This window comes from Maylandia zebra, linkage group LG3 (assembly GCF_041146795.1).
Source record: "Maylandia zebra isolate NMK-2024a linkage group LG3, Mzebra_GT3a, whole genome shotgun sequence".
NCBI lineage: Eukaryota > Metazoa > Chordata > Actinopteri > Cichliformes > Cichlidae > Maylandia > Maylandia zebra.
Window position 1 is genome coordinate 1,047,023 of NC_135169.1, and position 22,978 is coordinate 1,070,000.

The 22,978-nt window shown below is 43.8% G+C and overlaps 1 protein-coding gene and 1 long non-coding RNA gene across 8 annotated transcripts in view; one reads left to right on the forward strand and one right to left on the reverse strand.

Annotated features, from left to right (window-relative positions):
* Positions 1-22,978, forward strand: part of LOC112430726 (uncharacterized) — a 66,563-nt gene that overhangs the window by 32,438 nt on the left and 11,147 nt on the right. For 2 of the 7 annotated variants that reach the window (XM_076878305.1, XM_076878308.1), the window contains exons 1-2: positions 18,834-19,172; positions 21,979-22,045. The exons of 2 other annotated variants lie outside the window; for them this stretch is intronic. The gene's annotated coding sequence lies outside the window, so the exon portion shown is untranslated. Of the gene's footprint in view, positions 1-18,833; positions 19,173-19,199; positions 19,905-21,978; positions 22,046-22,978 lie in introns of those variants that run through there. 3 more of the 7 variants (XM_076878310.1, XM_076878304.1, XM_076878316.1) reach the window with 3 other exon arrangements.
* On the reverse strand, positions 17,311-18,911 carry LOC143414287 (uncharacterized). The gene is made up of 3 exons (XR_013094817.1): positions 18,790-18,911; positions 18,342-18,431; positions 17,311-17,782 (listed from the first exon to the last, which is right to left on the reverse strand). It is a non-coding gene; the product is annotated as an uncharacterized LOC143414287 (long non-coding RNA).

The following is a 22,978-nucleotide window of genomic DNA, read 5'->3' on the forward strand; positions in this document are numbered from 1 at the left end:
TTCTGTTTGTGATTACAGGAGCTGTCCTCAGATTCAGACCTCAGCACCACCCAGTGACAGCAGACAGATCATCCTATAGCTTCAATCTTTGTAGTAACTCCAAAATTAACTGAAGAAAACAGTACAAAGGTTAAAGTACCACATGTGCTGTCAGTGAAAGCTGCAGCTGTTTTATTGATAAATTTAAAGACAAAAGGATTAATCACCCCTGTAACTGTGTCACTATACATCAGCATTAACAGTACCTCAGTTTGGTGTTTCACAAAGCTGTTTTTTGACAATAGTTTGTTATTTAGTAAGTAATTCAGAGTCATAAATACCAGAGTAACCAGAAGGAAACATATATTTAACTTTCTACAGGACTTAAAGCTATTATATTATGTAAAAGTCCAGACCCTCTGAGGATTATCTGAGTACTTCTAACATTACACAAAGCAATGGTCTCCATCAGTGTTCATGAAATGCTGGGTTTATCCTTCTTGTGAGGGAGCTGCTGGTGAAGATCACGAGCCCTGCTTGATCCTGGCGATGAGTTTCAGTCTTCCTGGTGTTTCTGAAATGATGCCTCTCACTGTGGGTCAACAGAACTTCTGGCACAGGACAGCTGTAATGAAAGAAATTGAAGAAGTTTTGAAAAAAAAAAAATCTTGGAAATGCCCTAAATGTGAGAAGCAGATTTTGTATTTACTTTTCTTTTGCCAATCAAGATAACAAAGTATAATTTTCACCATACAATTACTAACCTTGTCATCTCCTGCACTGTCTGTTTTGGGCTCTGGGCTCATCCTTCCCAGCGCTCATGAGACTGCTTTGATGCACTGTGGTATGAGGTGCTAACCTGTTGACAGTGTTGGGAAGGTTAATTTTAAAATGTATTCCACCAAAGATTATAGAAGTAATGTATTCTGAATACTTTACAACTACATGAATGTCCTATTGCTGTGTGATTTATTACTATTACTGAAGGCTACTCGCCATACCAATACCAACTAGATGTTAAAATCTTAATATAAATGAGTAACAGTAGGTGGACATTAGGTAAGGCTGCACTTTTTGCAGCGATCTCGTGTAGAAAACTATTCAGCGCGTATATAAAACAGGTCAGCGGCTCCAAACCGTAAAGGGACCTCTGGCTAATACGTCGGGTTCGTGTCGGGCTCGTAGCTGAAAACTAGCTTTACTTTGTTGTCTGGGTCAAGTTAGCTAGCGAGAGACAGAGAGAGGCATTGAAAGGCTGCTTATTGTTTCGGAGGAAAACATGAACACGGTGTACAGTCGAATCTTAACAGCTTACTTACAGCTGGGCTCGTCAGGCACTCTTCTTGGCTTTAGTGGTTATTATTATATTTACATGCTTCCAGCTCCCGTTTCTGCTCCGTGACAGCTCGTACTTTTCCTTTTTCTCCCTCCCTCGCTCACAGACACATAACGGGTATGGCAGTCCATTCTCCCTGCAGCACGGACTACACTGCCCATGAGGCTACATTGTTTAGGGCGATGCCTGTAACACTCTGCTATTGCCTTCATATTAAATCACTTTTATATAATAATTTTTAGAGGCTCTTATTGCGTGTTTTGTTTGGGTTTCAACCGGTGTGGAATTACCAAAAATAGAGAGGCCATAGCCTAACATATGAAACAGGAAAATACCGCCATGTAATCCATTTATTTCAACAAAGTAAATGCATTCTCAATATCACTTATTGAGCGGTAACTGTAACGGATACATTTACTCATATTTTGTATCAGAGGCAGAGCCAGACATTTGAAACACCCGGGGCTTAGCCCTAAAGGTAGTATGCATGTGGGATGTTTTTATTTTATTTATTTATTTATTTATTTATTTTGGGGGGGTTGGGGGGGGGGGGGGCTTGTTTGCACAACAAGGGTAAATAATTATATAAACTTTTCTCAATCTAAATAGTGGACTTTGGTAGAATTAAAAAAATAAGTGAAGTGCAGGTCTATGATGATTTTTTGTGCTACTATCATCATTTGGGGCGACCGTGGCTCAGGGGTTTGGGAATCGCATCTGTAACCGGAAGGTCTCCGGTTCTATCCCTGGGCTCTCTGTCCTGGTCGTTGTGTCCTTGGGCAAGACACTTTAACCTACTTGCCTACTGGTGTTGGCCAGAGGGGCCGATGGCGCGATATGGCAGCCTCGCTTCTGTCAGTCTACCCCAGGGCAGCTGTGGCTACAACTGTAGCTGCCTCCACCAGTGTGTGAATGTGAGAGTGAATGAATAGTGGCATTGTAAAGCGCTTTGGGTGCCTTGAAAAGCGCTATATAAATCCAATCCATTATCATCTAGTTCTGATTCTGGTTCTGTCTTGGTTAAATCCTAAGTGGTCCTGATTTCGAACTGTTGTAGTCCTGTTTTAATTCCGGATCAGTTCTGGGTCTGGTTGAATTGGGGTTTAGTCCTCGTGTCTTGATGCAGCCCCAACTTTGTTCCGCCTTGCTGCTTAATTAAAAAACTAGTTTAAGGTGTCCTGCATATGTGATATATATTTTTCCCTATATGAAGTAATTCTTTTTTGAACAAAACTCAAAACAGTGTGCGTGTGGTCATAAAAGCAGGAGCAACATCACAAGAAGCAGATCTTCCAGATAGGTTGTATCTGCAATAAAACACTACAGCCCCCCACCCAGAACCTCGAGAATCTGGGGGGAAGGACAGTGGAATTCCTTTCATCAGAGTTGGTGTAACGGGTGTATTAAAAAATAATTTATATTTCACCAAAGATCCATCCTGCAGTGTTATCTCGCTTTGTCAGTATTGGTTATGTATATGTGTTTATTTATATATGTTTATTTTCTGTATTTATATTTTGGGAGCTTTTATTTTGTTTGTGTGACCTTTGACTTCCCACGAAGTCACTTCCTGTAGCTGCGCGCTATTTTCCTCAGTCGTCCCCGCTGAGGAGAGGTGAGCGTACGCTAGTGTTCTCAGTTACAGAGCGAATAAACACAGTTAAAGTAACTAAAAGTAATTCAAACACTGCTCGTTCCCTTTGTGCATTTTGTCTCATAGTTCTGTTTGATGTTTTAGCGTGAATTATTGTTTGTCTGTCGAGTACAGCACTTTATTGTAACATGCTAGTTAGCATGTCTCAGATGAGAGCATAGGAGCATGCACGTGGCTTCTCATGTGGTCCGCTATCCTTCTCTCTCCCTTGAAGGTGTTCATGCAGAAGTCCAGTAAAGTGAAGTTGCTGTACTGTTTTGTTTTTATTTTAAACAGGTATGTGAGCTCCCTCTTTTATTTTTGTGTCATGTGAACTGGTTATATCTTCTGCTTGTTTGTGATTCATGTTCACTGTTTCAACTTACTGTAAATATGTAAAATTGCCACTGGTAAATGAAGTCTCCCTAAAGTATAATTTTGTTGATGAGGTAATTGTCACTATATGTCCACGATGCAGTGCATTTTTGTTTGTTATATATGAATATAAATACATTTTAGCAGTATTATTTGGTAATTGGATTTGTTGTAATGTTGCACCTCAGTCGTCGAGAGGCCCCGCTGAGGAGAGGTGTTCATGCAGAAGTCCAGTAAAGTGAAGTTGCTGTACTGTTTTGTTTTTATTTTAAACAGTTCTGGGAGAATAAATCCACCCAGCTGGCAAAGTGAGAGCTGACTCCTCTGGTCATTCGCACAACACAACGCAGAGAACTAACAGCAATAAGAGTTTAAGGCCAGACCGGCTACATTGGCAAGCATAGAAATGACAACATTTAACAATTCACTCTAACAGTACGTGTTACAGAAATGTAGCAGTGACAATAATATTGTATGCTGTAATCGTACTGGGCAATTAATGATACAAAAAAAACCCTGTTTTATCCTGTGAATAAAAGTATATGTTTTTGTCAGTGTACCATGGTAATAACAGAAGCGAAACGCAATTTTGTGTCAGGAAATTCACTATTTACGCGCAATAAACAAAGGAGCAAAGCGCGACAATTTCTGTTCAGCGCCAGACTTGCTTGTAAACAATATCACCAATTATGTTAAGAAAAATGACGCATTAACTACAACAGCAGACTGACCTCTGTGGAAATGCTTGGAGCAGACTAACATGTGAGCTGGAGTGGTCTGGGACGTTATATTTGGTCTTCGAACGCCTGCAATCCAGGCCATCCGTGGCTCTTTGTTACTTCGGAAACATGGCTCGAACAATTTCTCATCAACGACGTAATCCGATAACAACCGAACTCTTTATCCGTCGGCTTCCTGTGGCTGTCATGCCACCGGCTATTGCAGTTTTTTTTTTTCATCATTGTTTTTATTGCAGATTTTCCTTTAACACGACAGTGTCTTGACATTAGACACAGAACAACAAAACAGCACAAACACAAAACGTACACAACAGCTCTTAAATAAGGCATAATACAAGATACAAAATACAAAATATAACATACAAGAGGTGGTGAGTCAGTCTTACAGCGCCCGGGTGGTGATCATGTGCATAGTAGTCCTTTGAATAAGATAGCGGAAAGGTCCGGTCCAATATAGTCCAAAAAGGGGTGCCATATCCCATAGAACTGACCCACACTGTGGTGTATAACGTGTGTGAGGTATTCCAGAGGAATCAGTTCAAAAATTATTTTGCGCCAGCCACAGACAGTGGGAGTCCTATCATTGATCCATTGTAAGAGGATATTTTGGTGGCTGCAAATGTTAGAGTGTTATACAATCTTTTGTTGGCCGCCGCTTTTAGGCGGTCACTTGGAAGACCTAGAATCAGGGATAAAGGGTCCATCTCTATATCAACGTGGAAGATTTTCCCCAGTTCACCTGTAATGTCAGCCCAGTATTCTTGAAGCTTGTAACAGGACCAAAAACAGTGAGTTAAAGTCCCTACATCAGTTTTGCACTTAAGACACACAGTGGAAAGAGAGCGGTTGAAGAGGTGTCTGCGGTGAGGGGATACGTGTAATCTGTGTAAAATCTTAAATTGGATTGCTCTTGTCCGAGTACAAATTGAAATCCTTTTTGCGAGAGACCAAACGGTATCCCACTTATCTTCATCTATGGTTACCGACAGTTCCCTCTCCCACACACCTCTAATCCCCTGCGCATCAGTGGTAGTCAAAGCATTAAGCACATGATAAAATGAACTCAGAGACACCTTCAGCTGTTGCCTAAACAAAACCTTCTCAACATCAGATACTTCAGGGTGCTCAGCAAGGGTTGTACTGTGAGTGATATAGTGTCATATTTGCAAAAAACGAAAGAAAACCTGTCTAGGCAAGCCGTAACTGTTGGTAAGTTGTTCAAACGACATGAGTTCACCACCCGAGAAAAGGTCACCAAGAGACTTAATATTCTTATCAGACCATCGTTGAAAGCCGGGGTCCAAGGAACCCGGAGGGAAAGCAGGGTTATTCATTATAGGGGTAAAGGTTGATGTTATTCTCGATCTTCCCTCAAGACGGCGGGCAATTCGCCACGCTTTTAGGGTGTTGATTGTTACAGGATTTGTACAAAGGGCCTTAATTCCGTTAAAATCATTACAAAATAATAGATCGCTCAGTTTGCATTGTGACAGAGCTGTCTCAATATCCGACCAGATTGAGGTTTTACCCCTAACCCAGTCGCTCACAAATCTTAAATGGGCAGAAAGCTGATACAATCTAATATTAGGTAGATCCAAGCCGCCCCTGGAGCTTGGCAGATGCAACACTGCCATCTTGAGTCTGGGTCTGCGCTTGTTCCAGATGAAAGAGGTGAGCCAACCATTTATGTCCTTCAGTACTCTCTTAGAGAACAAGACGGGGATCATTTGGATAGGATACAATAGCCTGGGCAGCATATTCATTTTGATCAGGGCAATGCGTCCTAGCCAGGAGACAGGAAGTGACGCCCACCGCTCTAGGTCCTGTTTGAGTTTGCCAAATAAGGGTGTGAAGTTGGCTTTGTACAATTGGTCGAGAGATGGGGTAATAAAGATCTCCAAATACACAAATCCATTAGGAGACCATTTAAAAGGAAAAGAAGGAACAGTAGCCGGCATTGTGAAAAGAGTACCGAGAGGCATGGCCTCTGACTTAGCCAAATTGATTCTATAGCCAGAGAAATGGCTAAACCTGTCAATCACCTCAATGAGACTGGGTACGGATGTTACAGGGTTAGTCAAAAGAATCAAGATGTCGTCCACGTATAAGGTTATTTTATGACACAGCTGTCCAATCTCTAAACTACGTATTGTGGGCGTCGCCCTTATGGCCTCAGCAAGAGGCTCTATGGCCAGAACGAATAGAAGGGGCGATAAGGGGCAGCCCTGCATAACTCCCCTATGAGTGTTGAAGTAATCAGACCTAAGTCCATTAGTCAGGACTGCTGCATGTGGATTATTGTAGATAACTTTGACCCATTTTATAAAATTCTCCCCTAAGCCGAATTTGCCCAGAGTATACAACAAATAAGACCACTCAATTCTGTCAAATGCTTTCTCCGCATCGAGAGAAAGCACCAGGCCGTCAATAGATTTTTGCTTGAAAGCTACAATAGCGTTCAGTAAGCGTCTAACATTGGTGGCTGAGTTTCGACCCTTTATGAAGCCTGTCTGGTCCTCCCTTATCAGCACAGGTAAAAAAAATTCTAAGCGGGAGGCCAGAATTTTAGAAAGCAGTTTCCTATCCACATTCAAGAGGGCTATAGGTCTATAGGATCCGCACAAATCAGGACACTTCCCTTTCTTTAGAATTAGGGAAATGTTGGCTTCCTTCAGTGTCTGTGGGAATTCACCCGTAATGAAGGAGTGGTTGAACATATCAAGAAGCGGTTCCACAATAATATCCCGAAACTGTTTATAAAATTCACAACAGAAGCCATCAGGCCCTGGTGACTTTCCACTTCGTAGTGATTTAATAGCCTTAAACACTTCGGTCTTAGTTATAGGGCTGTTAAGGGCAGTCTTCTGTTCCTCTCGGCTATTGCAGTTAATAATACAACAGCTTCTTGCCATTTTTTGTGTACCTTTTTATCGCTGTGTAAATGATTTAAATTGAAAGCCTGCGTGCGCTAGTACCTCTTGCCATGAGTTCCCATAATCCTTTGCAGTTTTACCCCTGAATGACGTCACATTCTCAATCTCTATATGATATATGGGGTGCTTTTGTCTGGACGTGCTTCCCATCCAGAGCTCCACAGCAGAGAAGAAAGTTCCAGAGCTCCTGGAATCCCTCTGCAATGGACCGCTGGCACTGGCACTTTGTTAGTGTTACAACAACAGTCCCCATATGGAAAAGAAATAGTAAAAACTTACATGATTTACTCATGAAAGTGGCCACTTTCTCATTACTTTCATATATTGTTTTAGTAAGTATCCAAAACATACAAGTTTCATTATATAATTTTTCAAGGGATCTTATATGTGTTTTCACTCAAGTTCCACACAAGACAGATACAAACTTTTTAAGATTTATATGTGTCTTTTCCATATGGGTCATACCCCCGAGGTATCTAAACTTAAGTAAGGAATGTGTGCACTTTTTACACCTCTGACTAGCATTTAGTGGTCCCTTTCAAACATATTTGATTTTTGCTTGTTATTGAACAAAGTCACTTCACTGCTTTTCACTATCTGACATCAATGCACATTGTTCCATTTACTGCATATTGTGCTTTATTCATGTCTCTCATTTCACCTGCATCAACATTGTAAAGTTTGTCACAAAGAGATTTATACTTTTATAAATACTAATACTCTCTATTCCTTTTTTTTTTTTTTTGCCTGTCCCATTTGGTTCTTTAGCCATCAGAATTGTTGTCTAGAGACCAACAAGGATACCCAGTGGATTTACTTTGCCAAATGGATCATCGTGGCATTGCCGTATTGGTCCATTTGATCGACCTTTGTTTTTATTATTTATTTTGTTTTATTTTCAGTTGTTACAGACGGGACAGACATGAGTGAGGGATAGGAAAGGGAGAGAGAAAGAGGAAGGAAAGGAAAAACAGAAGGGGAGAGGGACAGTGAGAAAGGAGGGGAGAAAAAAAAATCTCCTGGATCACCTGTTGAGAGAAGAAGAATAGAAAACAAGAAAAAAAAAAACAAAAAAACCCAAAACAAAGCAACATACTAAACACAACACCATCGCATTAATCTAGCTAAGTGTAAACAGCAGTAAATATTAAATATTCAATGTTGTTGTGCAGCACGCAGGACAGACAGCGCACAATGTGCTTTGAAGTAGCAGCCAAGAAAGGTGTAATTTAAGTCTACGAGCAGTGAACATCCGTGTGCATACCTGTGTGGATCAGCGCGCTTGTATTCAAATGGTTTCCACATGTAATGGTCTGCAAGAGGATGTAGCGAGCCATAGCCCCGTCCCCCAGGGCATGAAGCAGGCATGGAGGAGATCCAGGCCCCAGACATCCAGAGGCCCCAGAGCACGAGAGCCCAAGGAGGACCACCGGAGGGTCATCCGTGCCACCTTCATGGGAAGGGCTGAGGATCCCCAGACGAGGCGTCACCCAGTAGCCACCGAGCAGAAACTAGAGGGGTTGCACCGGCGTGCCCGCCGGCTCTGCCGGTAGCCAGCTGTGCCAGAGTGACCGAGCTGCAGGCCCAGAAGCCGGAGGCCCGAGGGCCCCCCGCACCCCGGAGGAGGCCTGACCGAGCAACAGGTGCCAGGCCCCGCCAAGTAGCCCCCGGGAGTGAGCTGGTACATACCAGAGCGCCCAGCCCCGGACACCAAGAACCACCAACGTACGACCCCTGAGAGCATCAGTCACCGGCAGGGAGTGTGGTGAGGGGAGATAGGCCTTGGAGGGCCTGGGAGTTCCCAGAGAGGTGGAGTCTAAGACCTGACCTGACATATAGACACAGACAAACAGGCACACACAGACACAAACATGCATTCTGACACAAACACTCAGCACTCACCCAACGTAAGGACTGACATAAATGGACATGTACACACAATCACACTCCCCAAACATACTCTACACCCCGGGCCCAGGTACCCTCGCCCCCAGAGGGGGAAACAGAACCCAGACCCAAGAGATGTTACCCTTCCCCCCAGGGTGGAGGCAAGCAGACCGTCCCAGGCTCCGCAGCAGCAGGGAGGCCAATCGGACAGCCAACATCTCCTCCCAGCCCCCCCGCCCCGACGGCTAGCAGAGAACGGGGGTGTGTGAAGACCCCATACCTCCCTCCTCCCGCTCATGTGTAGTGTTGCTGCGTGTTGTTCTAAAGCATACGTGTCAAACTCTGGCCCGCGGGCCAAATTTGGCCCGTAGCCTAATTACATTTGGCCCGCGAAGCCATACAAAATTACTATTAGAGCTGGCCTGCTGGTATTATACAGTTCATGTACTGCTAATATTACAATTCCCAGAATGCTCTGTTGGTGTTTTGGCTGCAAATACAATTTTTATTTAAGAAATGAATTCCACTGATGTGTTATTTAATTGGAATTTCGATTTTGCATGTGTGCAATATTAAGTTATATATACGTTTATATAAGTTATATGTATTGTTTAGTATTAAGCTTTGCTTGTTCCATACTCAGTTTTTCAGCAAAACTTGTTTGAGTCCATAAGAAAAGATTCCTTGTTATATTTGGAGGAAGATTTTTTTTTCAATAAATATTAATGTTAGCCCGCGACTTTGATCCAGTTTTGAATTTTGGCCCACTGTGTATTTCAGTTTGACACCCCTGTATTAAGTGCATTTAAAACAAGGGAGAGCATGCCAGAGAGCAGCAGGTGTTAGCACGGCCCCTCCCGAGAACCCTCAATGTCTACATGGATTTAAAATTGAGAGGTGGGCACCAGCGCCAGAGGTAGGTTGGAGTACACAGACCATCCACTGGACGCCGTTAACGTGCCCACCCTCAAGGCCCTATATATATGTGTGTGTTGTGAGAGTGTAAGTAATGTGGATGTCTAAGTTGTGAGATAAAATTGAGGCACAGGTGGCCAGAAGGGGACAGAGGGGGGGGAACGTCTCCCCTGCACCCTCGTGACACACCCGCACCCCAAGGCCCTACCTGTGTGGGTGAGTGTGGTGGAGCGGGAAGAGGGAGGTAGCCGGGGATGGGGAGGAAAAGGAGGGAGGGGAGGATGCGCCTCCTTAGGGCTAGCTCCCCCGCTGACCCCAGTAGGCACCCCCGTCCTCTGGTACCCACCAAGGCAAGGGAGCCCAGGTCCATCCAGCCCGGGGCCTACGGTAGCACTGCCAAGCCCCACAGGACCCGGGGCAGCCCACCCTACCCCACCGCAGAGGAAACTGTACCCACCCCAACATTCAATCGTCTCCCAGACTACACAAGATGTTTACCCAAGATGGCGCCGAGTATGGCAGCCTCGTCGCAAGCTCCCCCAAGCAACAGCTTTTTTCTGTGTTTAATTTTACTTTCCCTTCATTTTTTCGCGAGTAGCACATGTCTCCTTGTGTACGACCGACAAACCTTACTGGACATAAAAGACGGTCTTTCTTATAACTTTCTGGAGTTCAAGTTTTGCAACACGGACCCTCCGTTCGCAGACCCCCCATTCATCTCACCTGAGACGCCTTTGTTCTCTGGCCCTGGAGGCCGCAAACACCGACACAGAGGGAGAAGATCTGGCGTTCTGGTTCAACTGAGACGGCGCACTAACAGACCACCGTTACCCAGTTTATTACTGGCTAATGTGCAGTCTCTGGAGAACAAGCTGTGCGAGCTTCGGGCACGGATCTCATTCCAGTGAGAGATGCGGGACTGCTGCGTGATCTGCCTCACAGAAACCTGGCTATCGGACAAGGTACCGGACTCCGCAATACAACTACCGGGGTTCTCCGTGCATCGCGCGGACAGGTCACAGGATCTTACTGGGAAAAGCAGAGGCGGTGGTGTGTGTTTCATGATCAACAACAGCTGGTGTGATTATGCGAACGTGCACCCGGTCAAATCCTTCTGCTCACTGGACCTGGAGTACCTGATGATTAAGTGCCGGCCATTCTGGCTACCGAGGGAATTTACAGCAGTGATTATTACGGCTGTTTACATTCCCCCACAAGCCAACACTGACCGAGCACTCAGGGAACTGTACAGCGCGATCAGCAGCGAGGAAACCGCACACCCAGAGGCAGCGTTTATCACAGCCGGGGACTTTAATAAGGGAAACCTGAAGAAAGTTTCACCCAAACTCCACCAACACATCCACGTCAACACTCGTGGAGACCGGCTTCTCGACCACTGCTACACCTCTTTCCGGGATGCGTACAAAGCCCTCCCCCGCGCCCCATTCGGCCAATCAGATCACCGCTCCATCCTGCTCCTGCCCTCCTACAGGCAGATGCTGAAACAGGAAGCTCCAACCCGGAGGGCGGTGCACTGTTGGACGGACCAATCGGAGTTTGCGCTGCGGGACTGTTTTGATCACGCGGACTGGGAAATGTTTCACGTGGCTGCTAGGAACATTGATGAGTACACAGACTCAGTCTGCGGATTTATCAGGAAATGTGTGGAAGATGTCGTCCCATCCAGAACAGTCAAATCCTTCCCAAATCAAAAACCCTGGATTAACGGAGATGTTCGCGCGGCACTGGCGGCACGGAACACCGCCTTTGCCTCCGCGAACACATCGGACTACAAACACGCACATTACCAACTCCGGAAGACGATCAAAGCAGCCAAACGTGAGTACAGGGACAGGGTGGAGCAACAGTTTGACAACCCTCGGAGTATGTGGCAGGGACTAAACACGATCGCAGACTTTAGAGGGAAACCCAGCACACCGCAGACCACGGCCTCTCTGTGTGAGGATCTAAACGTATTCTACGCTAGATTCGACACAGCGAACACCATGAGACCGGACAATGTGCGCACCGCGGATGACGTCAGTGCGCACACTGTGTCTGAGGAGGATGTGCGGAAGTGCTTCAGGAAGGTGTACGCACGCAAAGCTACTGGTCCGGATGGGATTCCCGGCCGCGTCCTCAAGTCATGCGCGGCTCAGCTGGCTGGAGTGTTCACGCACATCTTCAACCTTTCCCTCTCTCTGTCTGTAGTCCCAGCCTGCTTCAAAATGGCCACCATCGTCCCTGTACCCAAATCCTCCACCATCTCCTCATTGAACGACTGGCGACCTGTAGCCCTGACCCCCATCGTGAGCAAATGCTTCGAGAAGCTGGTCAGGGACTTCATCTGCTCTGCACTACCCGACTCACTGGACCCTCTACAGTTCGCATACCACCACAACAGGTCCACTGATGATGCCATAGCCCTGACACTACATACTGCCCTGTCACACCTGGAGAAGAGAGACACGTATGTGAGAATGCTGTTTGTAGATTACAGCTCAGCATTCAATACCATCGTTCCCTCGAACATGGACAGGAAACTGCAGGATCTAGGACTGAGCAGCTCCCTCTGCAGCTGGATCCTTAGCTTCCTGTCTGACAGACGCCAAGTGGTCAGACTGGGCAGCATCACCTCATCCCCCATCACACTGAACACTGGTGCTCCACAGGGGTGTGTACTGAGCCCTCTCCTATACTCACTCTACACCTACGACTGCACGGCCACTAACAACTCCAACATCATTGTGAAGTTTGCGGACGACACTACAGTGGTGGGTCTTATCACCAATGGTGATGAGACGGCTTACAGGGAGGAGGTCAGCGCCCTGACCCACTGGTGTCAAGACAACCATCTCACCCTCAACGTCGCAAAGACAAAGGAGTTGATAGTGGACTTCCGGAGGTGCAGAGAAGTACACACCCCCATCACCATCAACGGCGCTGCTGTGGAGAGAGTGAGCAGCTTCCGGTTCCTTGGTGTACATCTGGCTGAGGATCTTACGTGGTCAGTACACACAAACAAAACAGTGAAGAAGGCGCAGCAGCGCCTCTTCTTTCTCAGGAGACTGAAAAGATTCGGCATGAGCCCCCGCATCCTCAGGACCTTCTATCACTGTGCCATTGAGAGCATCCTCACTGGATGCATCACCACCTGGTATGGCAACAGCACCACCTACAACTGCAAAGTTCTCCAGCGAGTAGTGCGGCGCTCTGAACGAATAATTGGAGGTGAGCTTCCCTCCCTCCAAGACATCTACAGGAAGCGCTGCCTGAGGAAAGCGGGGAGGATCATCAAGGACTCCAGTCACCCCAGCCATAAACTGTTCAGACTACTTCCATCAGGAAGGAGGTTCTGCAGCATCCGGTCCCGTACCAGCAGACTGAGAGACAGCTTCTTCCATCAGGCCATCAGACTGCTGAACACGTCATAGACACTCAGCTTCACTACTGGAACTTCAACATTATGCACTCCATACTGTACAGTAATGCCACTGTTTTGCACATGTCTCAACTCTGTATATTTTTTATATATTTTATTTATTGTTTACTCTATTTAATTTGTAAAATATGTGTACACACACACACACACACACACGTAGAAAAATATTTAGTATACACATCCAGAAATGCATATACTATTATATATTCTACATATATTTATTAGTTCAGATGTAGCCATTCTTGTATTTTGCTTGTTTACATTATTGTATTTTGCACAACTCTGTTGCTTGTGAAGCTCGCACACAAGAATTTCACTCACATGTACTGTACCAATGTACCTGCACATGTGATGTGACATTAAAAGTGATTTGATTTGATTTGATTTGATTTGATTTGACAAGACAACAGACACCCAGGTTAAGTTTATTCTCCACCTCTCCTATGTCTCTCCCCCACCTGCAGAGTGGACTCCTGCAAGAATGGAACAACCTCCCCGCCAGTTGAAGAGCCCCCCAGTTAGTCCGATGCACAAAAGGCCCCTTGCTCCAGGGCTAAGCCCCCGTGCACCCACCCGCTCACAACCTCGGTGACACACCGACAAGGACCGAAGCCCCCAAGACCCAGCCAGAGCCCCAGCACGGAGGCGAAGCACCCCCGAACCCCAAACCTCCCACGCCTGCCCCGGATCCACTCAGGGGGAATGACCCATAATGTTTTATCTAGGGGTCTAGATTTATGCCTGTAGTGCACTGCCGTGTAAATAATTTGCATTTACTGAATATGTACTGACTGAGTACCACTGTTCAAAAGTTGAATAAAGAAACAAACTAATTTTTGCCTCTTTTTTTTTTTATTGAAGCCACCTTATAGAACATCACATCAGTTACAATGTAGAATCCATGTCATTTATAGTTTACAAATGACAAAATGTTTACACAAAATCATGAGTGTTTACATGATATCCCCCACTACTATCATTACTTTATTTACTGTATCTTTTGAAAAAATACAGCAATTTTAACAGCACAATACTTAAGAATATTTAACAGGAGCAGGTTTCATTTTTCCCTGTTTTTATTACCACACTGTTCACCAAAACGCAGCAAACCTTCACCATCTTATCCAGAAGGGTCACCTCTTCACTCTCACATGGAAGAAGTAATCTGATTGGCATGGTGGTATGTTTGAAGCAGGTCCCTTGTGTAGCGCTGGAACCCAGTCATGATGTTTCATACATTTCATAGGCTGGTTTGCTGCAATAATGCCAAATAATTAGCAACTCTATAAATAGAAGGTAGTTCTGCAAAATCACTCAGTAGGATGTTTGTACTAATTTGTTATGACCTCAGAGCGCATCGAAAATAAAACTAATAGGCTATAAAGAGTGATATGAACATATTTAGAACTTACCGGAATGAAAATGTCTGGAGCACCAACAGATATTTGGAGATGGAAGAGAACTGCACGTCAGCTCGTCTCACAGCTGCTATCCAGGCTATGTTATATTCTGGTCTCATTCACGACAGACTCCAGAATATCTATTTCCTACCCAACGGGGTAGTAAGTTTTATTAACAAGTCATGTGACTCAGATTGGTCCTCTGCCATGTACAACAGCAACATACAGCCTAACAATCCTTACTTGTGTGACACTCTAAAACGTCCGTGCAGCAACACAATCTATTGTGGAACAAAACATCTTGCAAACAATAATTCACATTATTACAGGCTAGACACCTTCGTTTGGTAACATTGATACACGAGCTGCCTCATGTTGCTTCCAGGTTGGGAAAGAATGAAAACCATTTTCAACCTTATTCTCTTGCCGGTCGTGCTCCCTTTTCACTTGCGCTAGACCCCCAAAATGGTGGATCGGGCCAAAATCCTTTCCACGCACACCCCTGTGGCATCACGCTCCAAAGCCCTATATAACTACATTTAAATTACATGTTGTTGTTTTTCTTTGTTTATTTTCTCTCTTACAGCCAAAATGATATGCCGGTGTACTTTCACTGCCCTGTCTGCAACATGACAGTCATACAGCGTGGGGATATGGCAAGTCAATTATTGTCATGTCAGCATTCAGGACTGCTCCTGCTGAACTCTCCGTGGAGCCTGGTCTCCCTCTCGATGTCTTGTCTCCAGCATCTAAACCATTTTCTGAATATTCGGTAGAACATACATGTGCTCTACCCTCTGTGCTAAATGAAACTGCGGCTTGTGGAAAGTCCATGGAAATGAAACGCCCTCACTGTGGTCTTAGTCTTCTTACAAAAAAACTTCAAGGCTCACATGAGGAGGAGGCATTCAAACAGGTCAATAGATGTTTGCCTGGCCTGTCATCTGCTGTGTTTTTTTGTAGAGGGACTTCTTTTTCTTTGTTTTTCAGTTTGCAGAGGACATGGAGATCTTTTTAAATGTGCTAACGAGCAGAGACTACAACGATAAAGCGATAGATCTTTCAGCCCAATTCTACTTTTTCTGCATAATCCATCATACAAAATGTAATCAAATGGAAAAGTCTCTTTTTAAAACTTGTTTTATTAGTTTTAACCTTTTAACTTTATGCATCAAGCAAAAATTTAATTATATGCAACATTCTCTGACTGGAAGAAATTTGTTTAATATTTAAACCTATTTTCTGCACATTCCAGCACATAAAATAAAATCTTTTTTTGTGTTTACACTCAGTCTTTCAAATAGATGCAAGTAAAACACAGCAGAAAATAAATAAAGTCAAAGACTAGCGGTCCTGTTGCTCTATAATCACCTGTAAAGCAGGAGTGGGGTAGGCGGAGGTTTATCCTGGTGCAGGTGTACCGCAGCGGTCAGTGGAAGAATCCGCGAGTTTCTCTGTGAATTTCCCATTAAGTGGTAGCGCACTCAGTGCTTGCTCGGAAGTTTAGGGTTTTTTTTCGCTGAAAAAGAAGTTTTCTTCTGTGGGATTATAATATTATTTTATGCCATGTTATACCCCTAATTAAAGATTGTGAATTATTATGTAGTTTTAGTTTGCATTATTCTCCTGAATTAGAAGAAGGTGGTAACTATTGCATTTGTTAAACTGATTTGCATTACATTAGACTGCTGATTTATTGTGAATGAATGATATTGCTTTATGATGCATTATACTGCTGAGTTATAAGAAATACTGTTTGCAGAAAGTCATCGCCTTATTTGTCTGAGTAGAAGAGAACAGAACATGCTGGAGTTTTCTGCCCCATCTCAGCAGGAGCAGATAAACAGGGAGCCAAGGTCGTAGCTTAGGCGCTGTGTGAGAGAAAGAATGTGAATGTTTAGGCTTTTATGATTAGGTGGGGGCCACTAGAGGCTATAAGAGTTTGATCAATGCTCCACCATTTCGAGATCTGATGCTGTCTGCGTACAGTGTCCATCTCCCACGCGTGTGATCATTAAAATCATCGTTTGACTCAACCCAGCCGGACCAGTGTTGTTATTGTGGTTTTTCCTCTTGTATCCATCCCCAATATTTGAATCCGTAACACTTCCCACGCACAACGGACACTAATGTTTTTGTCACTTTTTATGGAATCAAACTTAAAATAAGGTCAGTACTTCCACACTTTAAACGCTGCACGCTCATACCCTCTCCCACACTGCTATATGATCCACTGTTGATCTGCACACAGCTGTTGTCATGAACGTCGCACTTGCTTACGTCACTGTCGTGAGACATTCTCGCAAAAAAATTACGGTTTTAGTAACGCAGTAACGCAGCGTTCCTACGGGAAAGTAACGGTAATCTAATTACCGTTTTTGTAATAGTAATCCCTTACTTTACTAGTTACTTGAAAAAAGTAATCAGATTACAGTAACGCGTTACAAGTAACGTGTTACTGCCCATCTCTGCAGTTAACCATCTTGGGAAAGAGCAATACAAAACATTCTATTTAAGGCCTGTGACATCAAGATTCAGTTAAACAACAATTATAACTAAACAATTTGAGGTAATGTTAGTTTCTATTAACATTGAATTAGGTTACTGAATTGGCAAACACCTTCCTATTAACATTACCCATTTTACCCCAATAACTAAAGAATTTAGCACTTGCAGGTCAAAACCTTTATTCAAGAGACGCAAAAATAACATTGATACAGTGACTGTCAAAAATTACAGCACTGATCATACTGTGACATCTTGGTTCAAAACAGCAAACTTAGAAATATTCAACGTTCTTTACTTCAACCGAATGAAACTGAAAATACCATATCCACATATGGGATATTTAGACTGTATAACTGTTCACGCTACATCTCTTCACTAGTAAAAGAAAGAAAAATACAAACAGAAATTGAAAAATGCTGCCAAACAGACAAACAGAGAACTTGTACAGAGCAACAGGAAAAACAAACAACAACAACAAAAAAAACCCCCAGCCCTGTCACGTTATCCAGATCTTGAAGAACTACTATACCCTCGATGATGATGCCAACATCATAAAAGTCATTGCCTGGCGCATCCTCTGGAGACAGATGTTCATTGTGGTTTTCTCAATCTGTGCAGTGGCCACAGTCAAGTCCTGGTTAAACACAAAACATTTCTTTAAGATTCCTTTTTAAACTCTCTAAACCAATGCAAGCAACATAGTAAATAGCTATAGCCAAAGAGTGGCCTGCCATGCTGCCATTCATGGTCTAACAGAGTTTCTAAGAGAGAGTGAAAAACATAATAATTTAAAATGCTTTACATTAGTTTTTGTTAGAAAGACACCGGCCCATCAGAAATCCAGGTTATGTCACTCAGAAGATGTTAGAATTTAGACTTTCAGCCTCACAATTTGGTTAGCTGTTGGTCAGTTGGTCATTTTTTTTTCAAACAAAAGCTAATGTAAATATTGGTGGGATTTTCCTTTGTTCACTAGAATGACAAATTTAAAGTTTTTTCACACTGATGTGACCCCTAATACAGGGTGGGGGTGGGGCCTCAAGGGCCGGTGGCTGACTTCACTACCAGGCCTCATGTGAACTTCAAATTATTAAAGACGACTACTGGTCCTAACCAGTCCAATGAGGATCAAGTGGATAACTAAATGCATTTTTAAATGTTGCAAAGCCACAATCTACTCATAAAACACTCACCATGAACTCCTGCACCAAGATGTTGCAATTGTCTTTCACACAGATGTGGAGCACTTTGATGAGGGCCTCCCTTCGAGCATCAATGTCATCCTTAAGTATAACAAAGAAAACAGAGATTTTTGAACTTTTTAGTAGCACATAAGACTTTTTCCACAAACAAGCTGAAGAGATGGATTTTTTTAATAAACCCATATTGTTAAAAAACCCCACTTAGAACCAAATTTATTTATCAGCTGCATGAATAATAAAAAAACACAATTTCGTTTTAGCTGTCAAAGTCGATTTAACTGAAGTTACGTGTTTCCGGTTACTGTGGAAGTCACGTGTTTCCGGTTAGTGTGAAGTCGCAATATGACGCTTCCCGGTGGTTGCAGCCAGACGCTCTTGAAAAAAGGGGGCGATCCACAGTCGCTCACTTTCTGACTACCAGTTTGTCTAAGGACATTACCTTGTGACGTAGGTGGGTAGTGTCCTTATGAGCATCCTTCCCCTGAATTCAGACACAGCAAATGTTCTGATCCCATAGGAGCGCTATCTGCGCTAATTTTGAAATAACGCACCACGTGATTACGTTGCGCAGCTTAGTCACGTGGCCGCACAGCAAAAAAAATCGCTGCAGAGCTGGGTAAAGGGGGCGGAGCAAAGTGCGTGTGCAGGAGAGGAGTCGAGCAGAGACAGCTGCTTTTTCGTGAAACGGGAGTAAAGTAGTAAACTTACAGGAACATATACAACTACCTACTTTTCAATCGATACCTGCATCGATCTGCCCACCGTTGTCTCTTGGATTGTAGCTTAATCACAGAGTTCTCTCGTTTGTGAGCTCATCTAAAGGTAAGCACGGAGCTAACTTTGATGTGGTTTTAGTTTATGTTGAGTTTTTCTCTAGTGAGAATAATAGATTGCTTACTATACATTGAAGTTAGAGAGACTGTAGCGTTTGTGATTGCTTGCAATATTCTAATATGGCGGTTGCTAGAGGGTAAGAGTACATATAGAAAAAATTATCTTGGAATATGAACAAAAGAATGGAGTGCAGGGCAAGAGAACAGCCAACCCCCACCCCAGGACATGAAGCCACGGGTAGAGCCAGGGGGAGGGTAATCAGCTTTTCTTCTGACAATGCTGTCTGTCTCTTCTCGTCTTGTTGAGAGCTCAGTGGATCTGAGTTCGACTACTCCGCCTATGCTGCACTGTCGATCCACTGAGCGCAGCACACGCTAGCAAGACAGAAGCTAAGCTTGTTGCAACCAATGACTGTGTCACTACCCGATCCGTACCGGAAACCCGATCGGTACTAGTGATGGGTCGTTCGTGAACGAAATGGCTCTTAGAACCGCCTCTTTGACGTGAACGACGCGAGCCGGCTCCTTATCGCGAGTCGTCACATGTTTTTTTTTTTCCTTTCTCTCAACCTCTCTCTAGCACTTTTTTTCGCTTCACTCCGCACGCGAGCTGTGTGCTTTACGCTGGGAAGAGGGGGGAGGGGCGGTAGTTACACTCAGCACAGGAACAGAGCCAGAGGGAGAGAAAGAGAGCCAGGGACAACAACGTCACATTAGAAAGGTATAGTAATCATCCACAACTATTTTCAGTTGCAGATGATAAAGGATTCAGAAAGTTTATTCATGCAGGTCCATATGACAGAGAATGTGCATGTTCTTTTAGTTTTCATATTTTAATTTATATTTAATTGTGTTGTGGTTTGCAGTGTTTTGTGTTGTTTTACTTTAAATTTGTAAAAGGAAAAAACTGAAAATTTAATTAGTTAAAAGTTGAAATGTGAATAGTTGATTTTTGTATTATATGATTTATTTATTACATTTTATGTGGAGTGAATAAATAAAAGTATATTTACGGTGGCCCCTAGAGACAAAGCACGTACAAACTTCAAATCACGTACGAACTCTGATGCACGTACAAACTCCAAAACACGTAAAAACACGTACAAACTCCGAAGCACGTAAAAACTCAAAACACGTACAAAAGACAACAGAAGTGCTCCAGGATGCTAGGTGCAGTGTTGAGCTTTTGTTACCTAGTGGCTACACAAGCCAGCAAGTACCAACGACCGGATTTGGTGTGTGGTAGTAACAGGTAAATGAACATTGTTTTTAAATTATTTGAATATATATGAGTGCCTGTGTATAAATACACAAGCAATACACATATGCTTTCATGCTTTCAATTGTGTAATTTAAGTGATCTAGTAGCTCTGCTTTGGAAGTTCAGTTCATGCTAGAAATGTGTTTTGGAGTTTGTACGTGTTTTGTCTCTAGGGGCCACCGCATATATTTATATATAAACATATATAAATAAAACCACTTTTTTTTACGTTAGTAATTCCTTTTGTGCATAATTTTATATTATTGTTAATAATAAATAAATTAAAGCAACAAAACAACCTGAAGAGCCGGTTCGGAGCCGAAAGACCCGGCTCTTTGTAGTGAGCCAAACCGAAAGATCCGGATCTCTAAAAAGAGCCGGAAATCCCATCACTAATCGGTACCCCGCATGCGCAAATCTTACGTCACTTCCTCTCTTTGCGACATTCAATATATTTGAATGATGCGGTTAGCGCCCAGTTAGCTCCTAGCATTTCTCAACAGCTCTGCCTTCTTTTCGACTGCCCGGGATTCATGCTTTTCTCCTCAACAGAGAGCGTCCCCCGATTGAGCAACAGCGCCGTAAAATAAGAAGAATGGCGCCTAATTACAGAGTTAATAATGCAGACTTTGTAATATCTCACGTGTAGATTCATCAGCCAGATGAAGTGTTTACTGACAATTGACAGTGATAGCGCACATCATCATCACTATTCCAACAATTCTCTCCTCACAGACAAGCATAAACACACTCGACTATCGCTAAATCAGATTTAACACACGTTTGTAATGACGATAATTCAGTTTATGATAGGGTTTTTTCGCTCGGTCAGCAGGTGGCGGTATCCTCGTACACTGGGGAGTAAACTGCCATTAAACGAACAGAAGAAGAAGAAAACATCTGCACATGCGCGGTACGGATCGGGTAGACCCGATTTGTACGGTCAGACTTTACACATGCGCAGTAAGGATCGGAGAGTCTTAACATCTTAACAGATACTCTGACCCATAACTATCGTAAAACGCTACGACCGGAAGTAGAAACCTTTCGCGCATGCGGGGCACCGATCGGGTTTCCGGTACGGATCGGGTAGTGACAGACTGTATAAAACATGGGACGACACGACAGCTCCCCAAAAACGAAGCCAAAATGTCTCTACCGACCCCTGGTGTCTGGCTGCAGTATAGGTCATAAACCCCGCCTCCTCCATGTTAGCGGATGGGACTGGGGTCAGACTATAATAAATTTATTCTCCTCAGATAATTTTTTTCCAAAGATTCTTTCTTTTGTTTTCAATAGTTCTCATCACGCTGATTGATGTCCAAGGGGTCTCCTCTCCCATAAGTCTGATTCTAATTCCTACCGCGGTGATGTTAAATTGGGGTGAAACGTCATCATTACAGCTTTGACTGGCAGCTGCAGTCATGGAGAAACTTGCGTATCTCTGTTCGGGAATAGCAGATAGAGCGAAGGCTCTGAGAGGAGGGCCAGCGTTTACGCTACGAAAACATGACCGAGTGTTTTAACCTGACAGCCTGAGGTGTTCTTCAGTAAACTGGACTACCCGACAGAAGGACCCGAGGCCCTGCTGCACTTTTTCGGTAAGTTAAACGTGTTTGTAAGCTAATCCGTAACTACCGTCCTTAGCTCGGTCCTGAGACCTAGCTAGCTAAGATGAGGACTCGGCTGTCAGGGTTCGTTTAGCTAACCCATGCAGGTGAATGAATTTACCCTGACTAAAGAAATCAAGAGAAACGCTCCGGGCTGCTCAGTCACTAATTACTGTTACTGTACTTTTATTACAAGTATTATACTGTAAAAGCAACAGGCTGCATCCTGCTTCAGCTCCTGTGCAGAGCTGATTATTAAATATGTGCAAACAACAGCATGTTTTCAGTTTCTTGCCACATCTGTAAAGACAGTAACTTTTTTTGAAAAAAAAAAAAAAAAAAGCTTGTACCTAGAGCTGGGCGATAGAACGATAACGATATGTATCGCGATATAACTTTTTCTCGATAGAAAAATTAAACTATCGCGATAGACCTCGCCGCTCTTGTCCTCTTAAAAAAAAAAAAAAAAAAAAAAAAAAGAGGTCAGCCAATCCAAATTAAGTAGCGCAGAGCCGAACCAATCACAGCCGCAGCGTCACGTCACGTGACTTGTTACGTACAGCACAAGTGCCAAGCCGCACATGTGTGTTTGTTTGGGAAGCAGCCAGCCACCGTACCGCCCGGGTAATGGAGGAAATGAGTGTGCCGACTAGAAAAATCAACCGAGCGTGACCGAAGGTTACCGAAAAGAAAACAGATGAAGGTTCCAATGCCGGAGAGATTGTCGAACGGAAGAGCCATAGAAGTTCCGTAGTGTGAAGGTATTTCGGCTATTTCAAGTCTGACAAAAAACAGAGTAGCGTGCACTGTAAATTGTGCCGAAAGCAAGTCTGGAAATACAATAAACTGGTGCATGCGCTACATCCACACGTACCCGGGTATTTTTGAAAACGCAGATTTTTCTATGCGTTTGCACCTTTCGTC